Below are 23,396 nucleotides of genomic sequence, written 5' to 3' on the forward strand. Positions count from 1 at the left end.
TCTGCTGCTGTTTTCACAAAGTGAAAGCTACTTGATCCATAAGCAAATGTATGAACTTTTGATGGGCAATGAGATGTTAATTGCTATGTTAATTCAAATAAAAAATATGAACACTGCAGGGTTTGCTAGGAAACCAACTCTATGGTTAAAAAATGCTGTGTTCATTCTTCTGTATGTTTTTGCCTGCTTAGCTAACCCACTACAGCAATTGCAAACCTTACACCAGCGTGCAAGGTAAAAAAAAAACGTTTACTTTTTATTTTGAAATGTTGGAACCATCTCTGTTAGCTTCTTCTGAGACATGATGACCTGTTTGGTGTCCTCTACAAGGCCTAAATAATTTCAACATTAGTATTTGGCAAACAAATAGAAGAATAAAAGTCAACATGGAAAAACTTTAAATTTACAATCAACTTTACAAAAATAGGGGTATAGGGTAAGTAAGATAAAATGTCCCACAACTAAAATGTCTGGGTGCCTGGCTGGGCAATCCCCTGTTTGTTTGATTAATAATAATGCTATATATGTGAAATACTTGATGAAACATTAATAGGTCACATTCAACAAAAGTAAGCACAAGCAAAAATAAATACAAACAATTTAGAAATATTGTACAGATATAAATGTTTGGTTAATTATCCTGTGAAGCTCTAGAACTGCTCCCCTGATTCGCTGTCTAACAACGGTGGCCTTTCTTCATGTATAATATATCTACAAAAAAAAGTACAACCCTAATGTGTAACAAATCACCTTCTTGTAACCCACAAATCAGTCCCACAAGTTTACACAAAAAAAATCTTATGTGTACTATACCATAATGGCTCCATAGTGACACACAGTTCATACAATATCATTAAGACTGTGTTTGGACAATCGAAACAAAAAAACTGTGCAAGACTGAGTCCTCACACACCATCAGGATATGTTGGCCTTAGTCATGGCTAGCTCTCAGTGCATCATCAGGATCTCTAACCTTACAAGGTAATGGATGGTAGGTGCAACATCAGAACATGGCAACCCTGACTCCCCAAGGAAATCGTGGAAACGGACCTCACCCTTTCATTAATAACTCATTCATGCACAAAGGGAGACACAAGAAATATTCGACTTGGCATTTCAAATATTTATCGAAGCAAAAAGATTCTTGAGTAAAATACATGCGCTGCAATGATTTATAGAAGGAAAAAGCGCGGAGTAATTAGCATGACCAGAATGATTAAAAAGATTAACAATTCAACCATTGTGCTGTTACATTGTTTATTTGCGTACATATAATCATATCTATACTCCTACCAAGCACTTCCTAACTTAGTGGGTTTAGGGGGTGTGAATCTGCCAGAATACCCTAGGGTGATCTAACTCCCCAGTTACCTGTGGATATATTTCACCTAGGAGTCTGTTCTTGTGCAGAGTAGGGACATCACCCTTCTCAGGAAGGTAAACAGGATTCAGCTGGGTTGCAGGATTCCTGCATGGGGCGATTGGTGTTGTTTATATAACTAAGTTACATAACTAAGCCAGAGCTCTATTCAGGCTGTCATTATTGATTCTAAGCTTGGAGAGCTGTCGCAGAGCATACAACAAACATCAACATTTTGAGCAGGGAACTTAAGCCTGGTACAGAATAGTCAAGGGCCTGATAATAAACTACAATGTACAATGTAAGTAAATCCATTTCAGAGAACATGATCCCAAATGGGCATGGATACAAATGTGTGTCGAGTCAGCATTTAAGAAAGATGACAACTTTAAACATGAACATGTAAAATGGTGGTGTTCCCTGTCTGAGGACTATGTAACCACATGACAATAGTTGCTTTTTCTTCTGTTTTAGGACAAAATACATAGTTCCCAGTGCTAGTAGCAGAGGAACTTAAAGTATTTGATGTTCCTGAGACTAGTTGAACAGGGGGCAAGGTCTACCTCAAGCCCTTTGACAAACTCAAACAAAGAAGTTGCCAACACTTCAGTCCAGTCCTTTCTCTGTCCCAAACAGAATCAACTACTGCAGGCTAACACAGCAAAGCACACAACAGAGTGGCAGTTCCCCAATATATATATACCACATTTGCTCTTTGTTCTCTTTGTGGCAAGGGTCTCTGAGCCCAGTTCAAACCAGTTCTGCCCTCTCTGGCCCACCTTCACTACAGGAGGTGGAGATATCATTGTGCAGAGGAGACACGGCCTATTCAGGTGCTAGTGAAAACCTCTTCCAACACTCTGAATGCAGACCAGGCCTATTCAGCCTATTCACCCAGGAAAGGCAGGACACACCATAACACCCCCTTGTGGCTGTCTACAGTTATTGCACATCCCCAGCCCCTGTCACTCCAAAACCAGATAATGAATACACAGATGCCAGAGGCACACAGGATGGTTAAGCAGGAAAATGCCCACGTTCTGAAAGTGACATTTTCAAATACACAATAAAACAAGCATTTGCAATGCAATAGGTCTCGGGTTAATTAAGTTTGAGCTATTGGCATTGCTAAATATTGCAAGACCAACTGCAACAAAAGCTATTGGTGTTGCATTATTGAGCAATGCCAATAGCTCAAACTTTAATAATGCGCGACCTATTGCATTGCAAATGCTTGTTATACCCATGTTTTGAAGTTGATAAAGCGGTGTTTAAACGTTTTTATCCCCAGCATACTAGGATGACAAACTGTTATATATCTCTTATAATTCTGGAACAATGCACTTCATACCGATTTCAAACGAGCAAGATTGCAATGATTTTAATTGTGCAATAAAAATTATCTAACTACTTATCTAAATCCACTACCAGAGACTCAATGTCCCTTTACATCACTCGTGCAAGTTCCTGCGTTCTCCCTCTGTTAAGGGTTTTCCACCGTCCTCTTCCTCGTCTTTCTGCTTTGTTTGTTTACCCTCTTTAGCACTGGGCAAATGTCTGAAGTAGAAAACTCAGATGCCTTTAACGCATGATTGTCACCGAGACTTCCTGGGGAACAATATCAGTTTATTCACTTGGTGTTTACACACACGTTCAACTACTAGAGGCGCATTATCAGAGATTGGGAACACGTGTCTTGCTCTAACTCATCGAAAACAAGAGCATTTTGTGGTTCACAGCGCTGACACACTAGAATGAGTGTCCGTTAAAAAACGCAGGGGTGATGAATTTACACAATTCATATGCAACCGCGGCTCACTGTGAGAAGAAGCGCCATCGCGACAACACTCTAAAGTGACCGCGCGCATCACAAAATTACTTCGCACATTAAACAGTTTTGCTTTGTTTAAACAGAGTAAAAATAAAGAAGAAACATAAAAGCGGGCGCGCATTATAGACAAACGGCTGCACACATACAAAATAAACAAGAAGTGTCCTGAGGCTCACATATGGTTCGGCAGACCAGGCTCGAAAGCTGAACTCGAGGAGAGGAGATGAGCTAAACCGAAGACAACAAGAACATTTATGGTCGAGTTAATAAGTAAAGTAAGTTATAACTGTGATTAGTGACTAAGTGTAAAAAAGAAAAGGAAAACACAAGCCAGCAGGACTTTTCCATATGAGAAATGCTCGGTTTGTAATTTGAATCCGGCCGCATTCCACGCTCAGAGATGGGACGAAAAAAAAACATGGCTGTTTATCAGCGCCAGAGAGGCGCGCGTCGCGATCCGGTCTGCCATGCCATGCTGTGGAGACAATACCTGGCCGCGCGCACAACGTTATCCTATGGGGAAACGCTGCGCGCGGCCAGGTCTTGTCTCACTTCGTCGTTCTGAGACTGCTGAGACGCCGACTATAGTTCTCTGACGAGAACGCGCTTCGTGTGTTTCTAGCCGAGACCTAAAAAGCACCTTTACCTTTTCAGGAAGCCTACACTCCACTTCTCTCTTGTCCCAGTGGAGAGTTTTGCTTTTAAAATGTGAAAAGACGAAATACACAGTCCTTCACTATCATGACATGTAAAACACACCAGTACGTGTCCTATCTTTCATATAGGGAAAGGCCTTTGAATTTTAAAAGGTTAAAGTGCTCATTGAATCTAACCAGAGTCTAATTGGTATTTTTCTTTATCCATCACTATCTCTCAGACAGGGACTGGGCTGGCATAAATAGAAAGAAAAGAAGTAAAACAAAAGATTATTTTAATATGCTATACAGTCTGTGATTGTCCTGAAAGCATAATGAAATCTTGAAAGATGGGGGCCCTGGCCGGGCCTACATGCCTTAAAATGTCTCTGTATTTTGAATATGTTTTCTACAGCAAAAAAACATGTGATTCCATTATACAAAATTGCAGAATAATAGCAATACATTTATAAAAAGGATATATGGTGAGGATATTTTTATGTCAGAAAAATTATATATGCATCTGAGGGAAGGATAAACAATTGATGTGAGTTTATTGGCAGACATGTTTACCACTCACTCATCCCTTCTCCCTATACTCACTAGGGAGTAATTTTACTCTTGATTTCAGTAATTATGTACATCAGTAGGTAAATACTGATAACCTAAATACTCTAAACTAAAGCCAATCTCAGTAGATGGCAAAAACTCAATTTGGGGGCCTGGTGTAAAATCAAAACCTAAAAATGTATATTTTAACCAGATTTCTGTACATATTCAAAAACATTACTAAACCTTGCCCTGGAATTAAGGACGCACTCCAACTGCAGGTGAGTATCACACCCTTTATTACAGAGGAAAGCGGCATCTCATCCCAATTGCTTCAGTCCTTCGCCTTACACGTTTCAAAGCCATCTTGCTGAACAAAGTCCTGTACATGCGCAATACTTTTATAGGCCTCCAGTGTGCCTTCCTAATGGATTTCAATTATGATGCATGCTGGTAAATGTGGTCTCAATTATGCAAAGTTAAACCCTCCGGTGGGTCTGTGTACAATCACTCTGTTGCAGGACAATTTTCACCGCCCTCCAGTGGGCCTCTGGGTGAAATTCCACCTTCCTTAATCAGATTCCTGCAATGCCTGCACATGAAAAGGAGCATTTCCCTTCCTTGAGGACCCATGAAAGTCTTCTGGGGCGTGCGCTCCTCCACAGCCGGAACCACCTTGCTCTGAAATTAAGGACGCACTCCAACTGCAGGTGAGTATCACACCGTTTATTACAGAGGAAAGGGGCATCTCATCCCAATTGTTTCAGTCCTTCGCCTTACGCGTTTCAAAGCCATCATGCTTCTTCATCAGAGGCGACGTGAGTACACAAGAAATTACTTGCTGAACACAGTCCTGTGCATGCGCAATACTTATATAGGCATCCAGTGTGCCTTCCAAATGGATTTCGATTATGATGCATGCTGGTAACTCTGGTCTCAATTATGCAAAGTTGAATCCTCCGGTGTGTCTGTGTACAATCACGCTGTTGCAGGAGAATTTTCACCGCCCTGCAGTGGGCCTCGGGGTGAAATTCCACCTTCCTCAATCAGATTCCTACAGTGCCTGCACATGAAAACGAGCCTTTCCCTTCCTTGCGGACCCATGAAAGTCTTCTGGGCGGTGCGCTCTACTATAGCCGGAACCGTCATGTATTTTTATTACCAAACCTTGCCCTGAAATTAAGGACACACTCCAAATGCAGGTGAGTATCACACCCTTTTTTACAGAGTAAAGTGGCATCTCATCCCAATTGCTTCAGTCCTTCGCCTTACGCGTTTCAAAGCCATCATGCTTCTTCATCATAGGCGACGTGAGTACACAAGGAATTACTTTCTGAACACAGTCTTGTGCATGCGCAATACTTTTATAGGCCTCCAATGTGCCTTCCTAATGGATTTGGATTATGATGCATGCTGGTAACTGTGGTCTCAATTATGCAAAGTTGAACCCTCTGGTGGGCTGGCATAAATAGAAAGAAAAGAAGTAAAACAAAAGATTATTTTAAAATGCTATACAGTCTGTGATTGTCCTGAAAGCATAATGAAATCTTGAAAGATGGGGACCCTGAGCGAATTTCGTTGTGCGCACTGCATTGCATTTGGTGATGCAGTGCACGCAACGAAATTTGTTTTATTTATTTTATGTTAACTTACCTGTTAAAGTCTGTATTCCATACATTATTACCCCCCACCCTGCCCCTCCCCCTCCCCACATCACCGCCCGGCCGGTACTCCCACTACCGGCCGCGGCTGGCCTGATATAGTTTGGTATCCCAAAATGGGGATTTTGCAGAGACTAAAATAAGTTCCGATATGGAAGGATTTCATTTTCGTTGATTATTTGTCAGCCAAAACCGGACCATTGAGAGCCTCAGGCCAGGATCTTTCTGTTGGAAGTGATTCGAAGTTTGAGGACCTGCTGAGTATTGTCAGCATAGATGAAAAAGCCTACCCAAAAGGAGTGCAGCAATACAGCCAGGTGCCATTGGTATCAATTAATACGAAGTGATGAGAGAGCAGAGCCACACAAATTGTGTCAGTATTTATCGTAGAATATCCAATAGGAACTTGTTTTTATATCTTAGTGGCAATGACAGTCCCTTTACTCCTACACAGGACTATAAACATAATATTGTACTGGAACACATTAGTCAATCAACCTTAATAAACCTCGGAAAAAAAAGGAAGCACTTTGACAACGGGAAACTGTTGGCAGCAGGATTCACACAGATCTCATCAGTGACCTTCCAACTCACTGAGTCATTTATAAATGAATTTTATTATTAAAAATAAAAACAAAAGGGTACGATGTACTGCAAGATCATTGCATCCTTTGTTGTATATATTAAATGTTCACCTGTGACATTTTCAAGTTCTAGATTTTTGTGTGTCATTTGTTTGGGTCAGTAAACATGGTAAAATAAACAATGAAGATAAAACCTACAAGACACTGCATTGCTTTATTGCTTTGGGCAAATAAATGCTATGAAAATGTGGTTGCTATTAAAGAACTCCGAGCTTCCCTTAGGGCACCTACAAGCACTGCGATTAAAGGAAAAGGGGGAAACAGAATGGAAAGACCCGTTGACAGAAAAGGAATGACAAGAGGGAACACGTTTCTCTTCACAATAATAATAAAATTGTTTTTTCAGAAATCCTCACTCTCTAGTTCATTGCTCCTTGTGCACATTCTGTATCATCAGCCTTTCAAACCCTTTCACAATCAGAATGGCAGAAAACTGGGGCGCAACTTTCAGTATCAATTCTTTTGAAACGTTCTGAAGACACTGGTAGCCAGGTTGTAAGTTCTTAAAGTCTTCTTTATTAATCCATGTCAAGTGGTGTCAAACAAGGATCAGCCATGTAACAGCTCTTAACCCAGCTCCAATATCTCCTATGCCAGCCCCACCAGGAGCAGCCTGCCTAGCTGCCCAGCCCATCTCCAACTGTCACCACTCATCCACTCAGGCATCCAGGCATTCCATTCATCACAGTCACACCAACATTCCGCTACCATCTCTCACCCTGGCTGAACAGCTAGGAGGACCTAGGCTGATTCACATATGAATGTAAACCTTAGGATATAACATTATCCCTTTCCTTTTAAAATTAAAACAAAACTTACAATTTTAAAGAAAATAACTATACACAAAAGGCGATAATGTTCATAACTAAGGGATGGAAATTAATTCAAAACATCACCAAAGAGAGAACAAAGCAAACAAGAAAAGATGGGCAGAATACGACATATTTAAAACATGCATCAACATCCCCCATCCTCCCACATTGTTAATATTAAAACCATCAAACAATGTCAAATTGGGAAGGAAAACAAACACTGTCAAACAATATTACATTTCCAACTAGCAATAACACATGCTTACCCAAAAACACAAAAGAAAATATTGTAGTGAAAGGTGCACACACACCACGACAAACACCTGAGGCCAGAAACAGACAACAAGGGTGAACCAACACAACAAATACACATGTACCACAAAATGGACCACATAGCAGGTACACACAGTGGGGCGCAGGGCGGCTTACACACGACAACGTCTGAAGCGCGGGGTGACTTACACAGGACAACATGTGACGCACAGGGCGACTTACACACGACAACACCTGAAGCGCAGGACGACTTACACAGGACAACATGTGAGGCGCAGGCCGACTTACACACAACAACATCTGAAGCGCAGGACGACTTACACAGGACAACATGTGAAGCACAGGGCGACTTACACACAACAACATCTGAAGCGCAAGGCGACTTACACATATACAAACAAATAAGACGTGCAACGCAAGGCGACTTACCAACATATAACACAAGAAAAAGGGAACCACTAACCAAGACCAGAACCACCCTTCATGCAAGAGAGAACCTGTGATGTCCACCCACCAGGAGATTAGGACGTCCCAACCCTTAAAACAGCGTAAAACCTTAGATATGACTAATACCATACCACATACTGTAGAACACTAGATACCTGTGTCCCCCACCGGTGAGCGACTTCTCACCCGAGTTGTGCCAGGAAAAAAACACCCTTGCGTTAGGAAACTGAAAAGAAAACCTTCCTAAAAGTAATGAAACGCATAGTGCAAAACATGGCAACAATAACAACCAAAACACGTAATGACTAAACTGTACCATGTCACATGCCAAAACTGTACCATGTTACATGCCAAAAACTGTACCATGTTACATGCCAAAAACATGAATCTTTCTGGAAAAATAGCAGTATGCCCCTACAAAAATAGTCAGAAGATTGAGTGACACTGAGCAAAAGGGTTTCCCGACAAGAGCAGGATATCGAGCGGCGATTTATTCCCCTACTAACTCAAAAAAGCTGATTTAATTGACCTAAGAGATGTCCCCGAATTGAGGTGTTACTATAAGAGACTGTAACAGGGTTGGGACGGGTGGCCGGGTCGACTGGTGGACACCTGATGATGCCTCCCCTTCTAACCTACAGTCGGAGTCACCGAGGGATGAATGGAAACCACGCCAAGGAAAATACGAGGAAACATCTGCAGGTTCCTTTAACTGGGCGGACATCGACGGAGACGAGGCCACGCCTACCACTGACGTGGACGCATCGGGATGGTTGAAAACAGGGGAAGCCCTGTATGCGGCGTGTGACGTCACCGACGGCTCGAGAGGAGAAGGCGAGGAGAATCCTACGAAGGAGAACGAAGAGGACGATAGGACCGGTTTACCGGATTGCGGAGGAGAGCCAGGAGGCCAACGACCCTGTGTTCCGCCGTGCCACACTCCCGAGGGAGGAGTGTGGCTTCCTCAGGTACGGCGGCGTTGGGCGGCTTGGGTGGGGAGAAAGAGTGCTCCCAGTACCTAGTATAAGTTCCCCGTTCGTGCCTCTCCTTGGTGTGTTTTCCCGATGCCTGTTACCCGCAACCCCTCCTTCTACCCTTCCTCCTTCCTTCCTCACCTCGCTACTGTTCCCTGAAGCACTAGTCACGAGTGTGCCTGTTCGACTGCACGTTCACACCGGTGTCCCATCACTAGCACGGGGTTCCCCTGGGGAGACTCTGTATCAGATTGGCAACTAACGGCCTCCCTCTTGTCCGTTTTCTTCCCCATCTTGGCTCCACCATCGCTACACCGGGGAAGGCGGTCCCGAGAGAACATCACGTGTCCGGAACTCTGGAGAAAGAAGGCCTAAACACGGATAACCGTGAGTTCGCTAAAGAAAGACTTACTTACAGGACAAGACGCACAATCAAAATAAAGCCCAGTCTAATCCGATACTCTGGTCAGCCTCTTCCTGTTGCGGTGCCTGTTCCACCTCTAGCAAGTGTCCCCAGCCCCTCGCCCCAGGTTACAGAGACTAAAGGATAAAAAATATCTTCACTGTCCTGTTGTCCATGGCGCAACACATGTCCTGATGATGGTCTTGATGAACTGTACTATAAGAGACCGAAACGTCGACGAAACAACACTTTTTTGTAAATAGTATCACCAATGATTAAATTGTAATTTTGTATATATTTTTGCAAAATTATTGTATATATGAGAGATATGTAAATACTAACCATATTCTATACAAAAGGGTCATAAGGTACTGCATAATGCGAAAAAAAACTGTGGAAGCAGTACATTGTTATGTTGCCAAAGGTGGATTGACATATGATGTATATACATATTCATACGATTTAAGATGAATATCACTCAATAAAAGTAATTGATATACTGTATGTATTCCTCTTGAACATTATACAATTTATGTTCACTACTGTGACAAATTTATAATTGTAAAGTTAATTCTGAATGATTCCTTTAGGAACACATTTTTCTGTGTTACTGAGCAAAAGGGATCATGATGACTCCCAAGCTTAGAATTAAATGTCACCATTGTTCCTCAACCGTGTGAAAGCAATATCAGAATGATAATGGCCCCAGAAATAATATTCACTGTCCTTGCAGCAAATGTGGAAAGAAAACTAGGAATAATACTCACAGAATAACACCTCCGACATACTTGAAACTGAGGATTTGCCAAAAAAAAAAAAACTTTGTCGACTCCACTTGTGATTCAGGTAGTAAAAACACTGCATTGTGTCCGGAGATCATGTTGTAATGATCAAACTTTATTGTGTGGTTGGCAGAGTAACAGCATGATTGGCGATAAAAGGCCAACACTGAAGGTCGCCTCCAAACCCAAGATGGCTGCACATTTCAGAGGTCCCGCTGGATGGCTCCAGGTACGTCTGTACATACGGCAACTGGACGCAGAGACACCAGGATCCATGGAGACCGAAGAAGCAGGTAGGGCTGCGCTCAAGCTTATTAAGTCACGCGCATCCATTTTCAAAGCTCCTCATAACTCGTGCCTCTTTTGAAAGGGTGTGCGTCAGTTGAATGGAACTATGCCCCCCACCAAAGATGCCCAAATAAGAAAAGTCAATAGACAATTGTACCTCAAAACCGGCAACATAGCTGAAAAGGATGGCCTCATTGCTTCTCCTGCGTTTGTTTTTTTTTCTTGAAAAATAAAGCTGTTGCTCATATGTCTCACATCTTTCACAAATAAACAAATCATGGCTTACCATCGGAAAACAAACCTCATATGCAGCTTGTAAGATTGCTCTTAATAATGCAGAATCCAGAACTAAACGCTCCTTAATCCAGAGATGTAACAAAACACTACTCTTCTTGTGCCCACAAGTAGAAGTTGGTAAACACTGCGTAAACCGCTTGAAGGCCACATGTGACCCCCACACTGAGATTTCACAGGACCATTTGTATAACAGACCTGTAGTGAAGTACATAACTTCCCAGACAGACGACTTCCAAAGCACAAATACCATGGGCCACCTCTGACACTGCGCTTACTGATTAGATAAGTACAAGTAGTATTACTCAGATATCAGATGTACTTAGAGCTCTCCATGAGTAATGAAGACAGCAAACTTGGCATAACCACACCGCTCCTGTGTGGTACATGTGAATACATTCACAGAGTTAGTCATTAACTCGCCTTTGTACAGCCACAATCCTTTTACGCCATAGATACATCCTTATGGTAGATACAAAAGGAGGTGGTAGGATGAAAGTCAGACCATTCATACCCTCACATACAGACCATACCTGTGGTCAAGTTTATGGAGCAAGATCAGGCAGGACACAGGTTGGGACCGTCCGATGACAGGACACTGGTGGGGCTGCCTTGCCTTTTACTCCATTCTGCTACATGTATTTTCCTTTGTAGTTGCGCCGGTTACAATGGTTTCTTTGTAGTCTCTGGGTGTCTGTTCAATCCATATGTACGCTTGGGTCCAGGTCCGCTGGTCGCCAAAAATATGTTGTACTCAGTACATGAAGACACTGGTAGCCAGGTTGTAAGTTCTTAAAGTCTTCTTTATTAATCCATGTCAAGTGGTATCAAACAAGGATCAGCCATGTAACAGCTCTTAACCCAGCTCCTATACCTTCCACGGTAGACCTACCAGGAGCAGCCTGCCTAACTGCTCAGCCCATCTCCAACTGTCACCACTCATCCACTCAGGCATCCAGGCATTCCATTCATCACAGTCACACCGACATTCCGCTACCATCTCTCACTCTGGCTGGGCAGCTAGGAGGACCTAGGCTGATTCACATATGAATGTAAACCTTAGGATATAACACGTTCTTTATTATTTTTATCATTGCAATATATTGCTGCTCCATGATATAATTATGTATGTCGAACAAAAAGTATTCATACAAATGGAACCACTGTTGTCCCCCACCTAAGCGAATTTGCAGTATAGTATTAGGTGCATCATGAAATCCATCCAAACATATATACCTTAGGACATGCAAAAGTGTAAACAATCAATACAGGTTAACTTATGTATCACGGTGCATAAAAAGGATGAACAATATATAGTGGACCACAAAGGAAGTCATCTGGGAATTCTCCAGGAGTGGAATATGGGAGCATGAACTAGTTATGTCCGGGAGGAGTTGCCTAAGGCTTCAAATGTTCTCACTAATAACCAACAGTCAAGCAGTTATTCATAAAAGTACTGCCCCAGGGTCTCATCCCCTCTGGTCTCGCATCAATACACATCTCTCCCAGCCTTTCTTTTTGATTAAATCAACCTGCGCCATGTTGCAGTAACGGCTTTAGGACTGAACACCCACTTTGCCTTCAAATTTTATTCATGACGGTAAAAAGTAAAATTGAAAGTTGAGCTTTTATGACAAATTTCAGACAGTTTATCCACCATACTTGTGAGGAGTGTAGTTCCACATACAGTCAACTCCATTCATGAATATTTAAAACAAATATGTAGCTCTGGTTTCATAATTCCATTGGCTTTTGTTTAACCGATGACATCATGTGAACACATCTTGGGTTACATACCACACAAATAATTCTAAATTTATTCACACCATGGTCTTGCATTTTGATGCAAAATACCCAGCACAAACCTATGCTACTAATGCTACAAAAACAGAGGATTGTTATAAATCATGGATGGAAGCTGCAGTCTCACAAAAGGATTACCCTTGTATCAAATGTGCAGTGAAAAATCCCAAAACATATGATACTGCAAACATTTATTTATACATTGGGGTGTGTGCGCTATGCGGTTTAAAAATCACATTATTTCCTAATTGATGAAGTCTCAAAATATGATTATTTCCCCGATTGTTTTTCGGTACCTTACCTAAACTCTTCATTCTAAAACACTGTAGATTGTCATGGCATATTTCAGCCAAACATTCTGCTGGTGCAATTTTCTAATCTGAGCCTTGATTGCGTAAATAGGTTCCTTACTTTTCTTTTTAAACCTGGGCAAATTGACTGACACTGTAAACTTTTCAAAATAAGCGTTCTGCAATATACATCTCATATCTCAGTTAATAAACTAGTTAAACCTAAATGTATCCACTCACAACACTACATGCTCTCTGCCCCTCATGACTTCAGTAACTCAAGACACTACTAACCGGATTTATTGTCTTTCATGCAGTGGAGTACTGCCTGAAAGCATTATAGTGCCATATAGCAAGGAGGGCAGAAATAGTGAGGCTCCAGATTTAGTGCAAGTTGCCTGCTAATGCCGAAAAAGCTGGCTGTTCTGCGCAAGGCAAAATCTCGCTCTGTTGAAGAAAGGCAAGCCGGAGCTATCTAGCCTAGGATTTGTAGTACAGGTACATCCCCCAGAATAAAAAGCATCCTTGGTGAAGACAGGAACACAGAGTTCAGACATCTAAGGGTAACGCACCTATGTTGCATGTATATCAAGCAATATCATCTAAGGTGGTTGATTTAGGGTGAAGCACATATGTTGTATATAGTATATCAAGCAATATTAAATATATATCTCTTGCCTGCGTTTACCTTTCTTTGGCGTTAGGATTTTTGGCAAAAATAAAACACGTATATTACTAGATCTGACTTTGTACCAAAACCTACTGATTTGCCTAGACATGCCAACCATAGCATACATTAGGAAAGGGGTGGGGCAAAGTCGTTTGGGCTGCAGGGTGAGGGTTATCTTTCAGCGTGACATGGCTTTTGCTCTGATTCGGAGTCATAATTCTTTTCAGATTTCTTTAGGGAATAATTCACAATGATTGTGCCTGAGAGGACAGGAAGATTTCTTACTTGGAGCAGTTTTAGAGGTAGATCAGAATGACCCATACATTGATAGTGAAGTCAATGACCACCCCATTTCATTTTTAATTGATATAGGTGCTCCTCATTCTACAGTGTGTTCTGTGGAGGTACCAAATCAACCCCTCTTGAGAACAGAAGTCCTAGTTGTAGGGATCAGTAATAAGCAAATTGTTAATCAGGTTACAGAAGATGTCCCAGTTTAGATAGGACACACGGAGAGTAAAAGTCCTTTCATTTTATGTACTTCAAGTCCTGTGAACTTGTTGGGCAGCAAGTTGCTTAGCAAAATGAGTTGTTTACTGCACACCTGATAGTGTTATAATTGAAAAACAAGATGAAGACGCAAGGGTCCATTATGATGGTGGGCGGACACGGTCAACGGGACCTACCGCAAGAGGTGCAGTGGTCCCGCTGTGCCTATCAGGATACAACCGCCACCATGGCGGTCGCATGCTGTATATTTAACATTGTTGCGGGCAGCGCTGTATGCAGCACCCGCCACAATGTTAAGCAGGCATGTTGTGCATTTGCATGCACAACGTGACAGGCACCGTGCAGTGCCTGCCACTATGTGCATGCAAATGCAGGGGGCACCATAGGTACCCCATGTGCCTCTTCCCTCAACATCCTGTGGGTCCCACAACGGGCCCTAACCTGCGAGCAACGCATGCGGACACTGCCACCATACCAGGCCCCTTTTCCGCCCGGTCACCTGTGTGACTGGCGGAAAACCGGCAGATGGTCTTTCCATCCGTCGGGGTCCCCCCCGCGCTCCTAATATGGTGGGGGGAAATGGGTGGCGGGCAGGGAATAATGTTGGGTGGATCGCCACTGCCATACGGGCGGTGGCGATCAGCCCGATGTTATAATTGACCCTTAGTATTCAAAATCAAATTACAAGATTCAGGGTTCAATTGTTTCTAGCTTTAACAGAAGATGGCCGGGCACTGGAATTAAGATATGGTATTAAACATGAGGTATGGTAGAAAGATAGGATTGATACAAAGCACAGAACCAGTTAAAAGTAGAATAAAACCTGATGCCCTTTTCACAGAACTAAGCACTATAAACTTTCAAAAGAAGTAGAGGAAGGAATTAAACTAGTTATAGAAAATAAGGTTCAATAGGTGCTTTGTAGCGCTTGCAATTCTCCAGTTGATGATAAAGTAACCCACTAGAAATTAGTGCATTGTGCAGGACCTAAGAAAGATTAATACAATTGTCATCCCATGTTGTCCGATGGTACTAAATCCAGCAATGATTTTGTTTCAAATTTCTTCAGATGCAGAATGATGTAAATTCATTGATTTATGCCAAGTGTTCTTCTCAATTCTTCTTCACAAGGAGAGACAATTTCATTTTGTGTTTCAGTTTCAAAATAAAGTTCTTCTTTGGTGTAGCATTCCAGAGGGGAAAACTGAAAGTCCTTCAAACTCTAGCCACATTCTAAAGAAAAAGCTAGAACAGTTGAGGTTGCCCTGTAACTCAGTTTTAGTACAGCATATCTATGATTTATTGGTCACATCAAAGTCAAAATAGGATTGTAAACTTGACACAAATTATTTGCTGAATCATTTCGCTGATAGTGGTCATAAAGTTTACCCAAAGAAGACGTAATACAGAAAAAAGGAAGTCATTGATCGCGGTCATCAGATTAAGAAAGGTGTGAAGAAAGTCTCAAAAGAATATGTTTCTGCAATTCTGAAAATGAGTCCTCCTACCACCAGAGGGAGGTGAGGATATTTTTGGGAACCGTTGGCTACTGTCATCAGTAGATTCCAAATTTTTCTTTCATTGTGAAACCTTTATTAAGGTTTATTCACAGTGATTGAAAACATCCAATACCATTTGACAAAGAATGTTCAGAGAAATTCTGAATATTGAGAATGAGTTTATGCAGTGCACCCACCCTCAGAATGCTTGATTGTAATTTGCAAAAGAAACAATTGATGGACGGAATGCTGGACAATGCAAACATTCACCCCCAGTCACAAGGATCTGGGATAAATCCATCATTCTTTTGCTCACATCACCATCCCAGTTTGGACCCAGCCATATGCAAATCAGTCTTGACCCTGTTCCTTGTGGGAACAGTCCAGCCCAAACTGCCAAGCCAGGTCCTCCCTGTACCGGAAACAAGCATCCTGGGATCGGTTTCAGTCCAGCCCAAACTGCCAAGCCAGGTCCTCCCTGTACCGGAAACAAGCATCCTGGGATCGGTTTCAGGGCATCACCCTTCATCAGCCAGGATAGCTTGAATCCAGTGGGGTAATGTGCACTGGACCCATGTCTGGGCCATACCCTTTCCACTTAGGGCGACATTTGCAAATGAAACAATTGATGGACGGAATGCTGGACAATGCAAACATTCACCCCCTGTCACAAGTATCTGGATTAAATCCATAATTCCTTTGCTCACAACACCACCCCAGTTTGGACCCAGCCATATGCAAATGAGCCTTGACCCTGTTCCTTGTGAGAACAGTCTAGCCCGAACTGCCAAGCCACGTCCTCCCTGGACCGGAAACACGCATCCTGAAAACTGGTCCTAGAATGTTCGTTTTAAGTGCAGGGAGGACCTGGCCTGGCAGTTTAGGCTGGTCTATTCCCATTGGGAGCAGGGTCAAGACTGATTTGTATATGGCTGGATTCAAACTGGAATGGCATGGGGAGAAAAATAACAATGTATTTAGGCCCAGATCTCTGTACTGGGGTGAATCTATGACATTGTTCTGCATTCTGTCCGTCAATTGTTCTTTTGGATTTTAATTTGGCCTTTTATTTTTAGTGTCATGAGAAAGGTGAGTCACCGTTAATCATTTTTACACAAAGACAAGGTGAAACAATGAGATCAATAGCCAATCTTTCTGATGTATTAGTTCAAGTAGCTGTAAGTCTTCCTGGTTGTCTGAAATCGTTGTAGCTGTTTGCATTAACATTGAACAAAGTGAAGGAATAGTGATGGGCCATACTTTAATTATTCACCAAATCAAGACCAGTTATTTAAAAAAACTCTTTTACATGTTTGTTGGTTGCGGGGACAAGAGTTTGTTTTTTGACAGAAAATGTAAATGTGACAATCTAAACAGACAACCAGTATGGTTTTAGTGTGGTGCATGAATTTGGTCAACTGCGGTCACAGAGAGGGTTTAAGATGTCTTCAGGAGCTCCCATGAAGAACAGTCTCTCTTTACTTGATTCTTCAAAAGCAATACAGCAACCAAAAAAGATTGCTGTAGTCAAGTGTATTGCCTTAGGCTGGAAAAGATCTGTTTACTCTTGGAAATAACTTTGCTCACCAGGTAGCCAGATATTGTGAGATTGAAGATGAAACAGTGGTCAAGGAACTGAACATGATGAATTGAGAATAAATACTATACAAACTGTGGAATATTTGAATTGTTTTTTATTATTCTCAACTAGGGCTTCTTTGAGCGAGTTGAGAGAACTTCAAGAGTATGCTACAAAAGATGAGAAAAGGAGATGAGAAAACCTGTGTAACAAGAAAAATCATCATTACCTCGGAAAACAAATACATTTTTCCAGATGCCATATTACATCTTGTTGCAAGGTATTTCAATGGTCATTCTCATTCAGGGCAAGGTTCTATAATTTGCACATTTAAGAAATATTGGAACAATATACATTTTAGAAATGTTGCTGAACCTTTATGCTCCAGGTGTTTAGTGTGCCAGAGAAATATTCAGGGTAAGAGAAAATTGACTGTACTGAACTGAATTGATAAATCAGAAGACACATTTACAAGATTCCAACCAGACGTTATTGAGATGCCAGTTTGCAAACACTTGAAACCTTAGCTATTGTCTGCTTGTTTTCTAAATTTGTCAAGGCCTATACCACTTGGAGATCAATTAGCTTTACAGTTACCAAACTTTTTGTTGACAGAGTTGTTACCACGGTTTGGTTTGCCAACTTCTATCAAGACAGTACTTGGCTCACACTTTAAAAATGAGATTTTGTAAATAATTTGTACTGCTTTCCAAATTAACAAGTAGTCCATTACAGTTGTTGTCCTCAATCTTCGGGGTGGATGAGAGGAAGAAAAAACAAGCTAACGTCTGTGTTTCTGCTGGTTTGAAATAGCCAAAAACTTTTCCCCTTATTTTGATGAGCATCAGCTGTACCCCAAACAAAAAGAATGGTGTCTCACTTCATGAGGTGACAATGGGCTGAGCAATGAGATTGGATTACATTCCTTCAACTCAATTTGTCTCAATAACTGATGACTTTGTGCCAGATTTCTGCAAAGGTCTGGCTGATATGGTGAAATCTGCCTCTCATCAGGCGAATGTGGCATTAGAATCAATAAAAGAAGTACTATTTCACAGATTGAAACCTGGAGACTGGCTAGTGGTCCAAAAACATGTGAGGAAGAAATATCTTGAGGAGCGCTGGCCTGGACCCTATCACGTTATCTTAATAACGAACACTGCGGTGAAGTGTGCTGGAGTCCCAGAGTGAATCCAAGCTGCTTACATGAAAAGACTTTTGAAAAAATCATTTATTTTGAAATTTTGTTTTGATTATTGATTTGAAAGAAGTAAGAAAATAATGAATCTATATTTGTTTTAAAATAAATAGTTGTTATCTTTTTAATGTTGAGCTTTCCGATCACATTTGTAGTATTAGTAGTGTACGGAGTATAGCAAATTCTGTAAAACTATTGGTTACATCGTTTTATTGCCAACATTAATGCTCCTAGTTAGCCTGTCATTGTGCTTACCATCTTTAGTGGGAAATGTCTCCACAAGAATTGAATTAACCACAGTACATAATGAAGTGAAGCATAATACATTTAAACATAGGGAAAATCTAGTTAGTAGATTTCAAGATAACATTTATACTAGAATGATACAAGTTGTCAGGTATTATGAAGGTCAAGAACTACTTTATCTGCACTTTCCTTCCTTTTCTGGAAGAGAGGAAGTTACCTTTTCACAGCTTCCAATTTCCTATGGGTTGTCGTGCACAGTGTTTGTTAGTATATATATATATATATATATATATATAGTAACAATGACTTTTTGTCTCCTTACTTGTTGGATTTCAATACGTCATTGGAGATTTTGCCTATCTCAGAGAATCTAGTAATGGGGTTAAGTATGGTACATTTCTGAAAATAATTGTAAAAAGCATGAAAGAAACTATTAAATAAAGGTATGTGCGTAGTTTGAGTGAAGAAGAGCATGCATTTATTAAGGGATACAATGGATCAGAGTAAAAATTGTGAGAGATTGGAGTGATGAAAAAGTTATAAGACCACAAAGTAAAGAAGTGGAAGAATTCAGATTGTGGAATCTACACACTAATTTGAGAATGGAGCAAGAAAGAAGAAGTGAAATGTGCAAGTGTATGTGTATTTGCATTGTAAACCTCTTAAAGATGGTAAGGCTGAATATGTGGGAGAGACCGTATGTGAAGGGAGTTATGTTGTAAGTGGTGATTATTTGGTTGGTGGAGAGACAATTCTGATAGAAATGTTTTATGTGTGTGGTAGGACTGCTTATTTTAATGTGCCACATTACTGGGCTGGATCTTGTTATCTTGCTTTGGTGTTTGTTGAAGTTTATTATATGAATGAAATGGATGATGCAGTTGGTTTGAGGAGAGTGAAGCGAGGATCTGGACAAGTAATCCTAGCTATTATTTCTTCTATAGGTGTGGCTATGAAGGATGTGAACATTTTACTTTTATCTACATTGCTGGATAGAGTAGTTTTAAGTAGAGCAAGAGTGCTAACTCAAATTAATTCTGAATGAATTGCTATTAGAGCTTTAGTGATGAAGAAATGCTTAGCATTAGCTATCCTTCTTGCTAACGAAGGCAGTGTTTTCAAAGTATAAACGGTTAAGGGATGATGTACTTTAATTCCACATAACAGTCTTATAATTAATTCTTGTATCATGAACTTGACTAACATATCTCAGAAACTTCAATCGTTGGAAGAGAATGGCTTATAGGAAACTATAGGATCCTGGGTCTGTGAGATGGAGAAGGGTTTTAGGTCGGGGGACTTATACATTATATAAACCTCTGATAATTATAATGATTTGTGCAATTGTTCTGTTTCTTTTATTAAAATTGTCTAGGTGTTTGATTAAAAATTGTGGGTGCAAGAAAAAGAAGAGATTGGTAAAGAAGAAGTGATCTGAAAATTATGAGATGGAGAATATCAAGGATTGTGTCTACAACTAAATAAAGATGGTGGAGGAGAGTTACAGAAAGAAACCGAAAATTATGCAGACAGACTGCATGAATTTCTGATTGGTAAAGAATTATTAATTGTTTCAATGATTATAAAAAAAAAACGTTGCAGGTTTCTTTTTATGGGAGCCATCAGGAACAGTTGACTGTTATTCCACCACCACAATTAAATGAGTTAGGCTTGAAAAAGCATCTTATACCTAACCACGGGTTTCATGGTGTGTGATTCCTATAACTTGTAAGTCCCTTGCCACTCCTTCCTAGGGCCGGAACTTACAACAGGTAGAAACAAATATTTTAATACAATCAAAACAAATCAATACACTAGGTCATGCCATTTCCAAACATTATTGTTAGTACTATGTATATGTATATCAGTAAAACTGTATATCTGTGCAAATGTAATGGTCATTTCAATTGAAGATGTGCTTTCTGTAATGACAGTGCAACTACCACTAGCAAAAACAAAGGTATGTGGAGAGTCAAGGGGAATATTTAACGACCTGTCTGCTACCTCCCCTTTTGTCAGAATACGGAACATACAACAAAGCAGACCAGGTCAAGAGATGATGTGTAACTATACCAGTGACTATGAAACATTAGGATGCATATGTGCATCAGTGCTGTTAGTAGTTATTGGAAACAGAAAGTTAGAAAAAAGCTAGAAAAAAATCCCATCAGACCACCCATTCTGGTGGAGTTTGCGTCACGTGGGACTCACTGATCAAACCATACCACATCCGGCCATGTAGTGCTGGTGTGGAGATGGATGTCAGTAATCTAGCCATGGTGTTTACCATAAAGTGGACAAAATAATGTGCAGTGCTCAAATAATGGTGATAAATGAAAATAAAGATAAAAATTAACTACCCGGCTCTGGCGAAGCGTACATACAGAGGCCTGTGTGTTAAGAATTAAAACCACGCCTGGTAGAAAAGCTACCCCATGGCGCTGTGCATGACGGTCGACATGTTTCAGCCTTAGGGGCATTGCCCCGGCTTTCTTCAGGACCTTAGATATGAAATAGCTACTGCAACTATAACCACAAGTGATGTGTTGGGTAAAGAATAACAATAAATTTACTAATAGACAGATACATATCTACCAGGAATTTAGAACGTTTAGGCGTCCACTGGTGGGAGAAGGTTGTCTTCTTCCCAGCCTTGTGTGGGTGAAGACCTCACCTCACCCGGCAACCGCTCGGGAGTATGAGGCCCCGCTCTGTCCGTCGGTGCCCCTGTGTATGAGCCAAGCGGAATGGGTGGTCTGATGGGATTTCTTCTAGCTTTTTTCTAACTTTCTGTTTCCAATAACTACTAACAGCACTGATGCACATATGCATCCTAATGTTTCATAGTCACTGGTATATTAGTGCAACTACCACACCATGCATACTCCACTATATACCACTCCACTCTACTCTGCACCCCTCCATACTGCTGCACCCTTCTCTGCACGACTCCACTCTATGCCACTCCACTCTGTGTCACTGCACTTTATTCTGCACAATTCCACTCCACGCCAATGCACTGAATGCCACTTGACTCTAACACCTCTCGACTCTACTATGCGCCACTCTATTTTATGTCAATGCCCTCTATGCCACTCTGCACCACTGCACTCTTTGCCACTGTACTTTACACCACTCCAGTCCAGGCCACTCCACTCTAGTCTGCACCACTCTACTCTACACCATGCCACACGACTGTGAAGAACCTGCACTCTATGCCACTGCACTCTATGCCAATGCACTCTACTCTGTACCACTCTACTCTATGCTCTAAGCCAGTCCACTTTGCACCAGTCCAATTCACTCTGCATTCTGCTCTACTCTATGCCACTGCACTCTACCCTGCACCACTCTCCTTTACTCCACCTCACTCTACTCTGAAACAATTGCCTCTAAGCCACTCTACTACAATCTGCATGCACTGCATTGCACTCTTCTCTAGACCACTGCACTCTACACCACTCTGCTCTACATTACTCTACTGCACTCTATGCCAAAGCACTCTACACAGTACACTGTACCCTGCATCACTCTACACCATTGTGTCTACTCTACTGCACTCTACAGTGCACCATCTTACACCACTGCACTCTACTATGCACCACTCTACTGTACACCACTGCACTCTACAATACTGAACTCTATGCCACTCTAATCTGCACCAATCTCTGCCTTTGTACTCTACTCTGAACCACTGCACTCTATGCCACTGTACCCTACGCCACTGCACTGTATTCCACTCTACTCTACTCTGCACCACTGCATTCTATACAACTGTACTCTACGCCACTGCACTGTATGCTACTCTACTCTACTCTGCACCGCTGCACTCTGTGCCAATGCACTCTTTGCCACTGCACTCTAGGCTAATCTAATCTGCTCTGCACCAGTCTAATATATGCCACTACATTCTACAATGCTGCAACACTCCACTCTATGACACTCCACTTTATGACACTCTAGGACACTCTGTTTCATCTTATGCCATTCTATGCTACTCCATGCCACTCTCCTCTATGCCACAAACTGTTAACCATGCTGGCTAAACACATTGGGAAAGCAAATAGCTCATGCAAAGGCAAGAGCTATTGGCTTTACCAATGCTTGTTTATTTAGTGCTGACTTGTTCAGCACTGCACGTGTGACACTTCAGAATTCAAAAACTACAAGAGGCACAAGAACTTTCACAAACAAGCATTGGCAAAGCCCATAGGTTTGGCCTTGATTTACTGTCAACTGAGTTGTGGTTCACTACTGATTTGTCAGGGTATATCTGTTGCAGTAGTTTCTACAAGAGGCGAGACATGCGCACAAGTGAACTCCCGAGTGAAGTCTGTGCAGGATGGTGCAGGCCTCTCAGCCAAAGCAGAGCACCCTGAGCACCCCAAGTTGCCCCTGAGTCGGCCCCGGTTCAGCGGGAGCACAAAAGCTAGGTTGAGCTGAGCTGAGCCGGAGACATCAGATTTTTGGTAAGCACTGGGGAGCATCCGGCGAGCTGAAAGATCTGGGAGAGGGGGTAGTAGTGATTAGCTTTTCAGCAGCAGGTTGAGCCCTGTATACCGCGGAAGCAGCCTGACTTGGTTTGGGTGCAGCCCGCTGTGTTTGGTCTGATACCACCCCCCTCTCTCTTTTCAACTATTCATTGGTT

The 23,396-nt window shown here is 41.6% G+C and overlaps 1 protein-coding gene across 1 annotated transcript in view; it reads right to left on the reverse strand.

The window, feature by feature from the left end:
• Positions 1-23,396, reverse strand: part of PTPRQ (protein tyrosine phosphatase receptor type Q) — a 1,500,794-nt gene that overhangs the window by 605,161 nt on the left and 872,237 nt on the right. The gene's annotated exons all lie outside the window — the stretch shown is intronic.

Source organism: Lissotriton helveticus, chromosome 1_1, assembly GCF_964261635.1.
Source record: "Lissotriton helveticus chromosome 1_1, aLisHel1.1, whole genome shotgun sequence".
In the NCBI taxonomy this organism is placed as follows: Eukaryota; Metazoa; Chordata; class Amphibia; order Caudata; family Salamandridae; genus Lissotriton; species Lissotriton helveticus.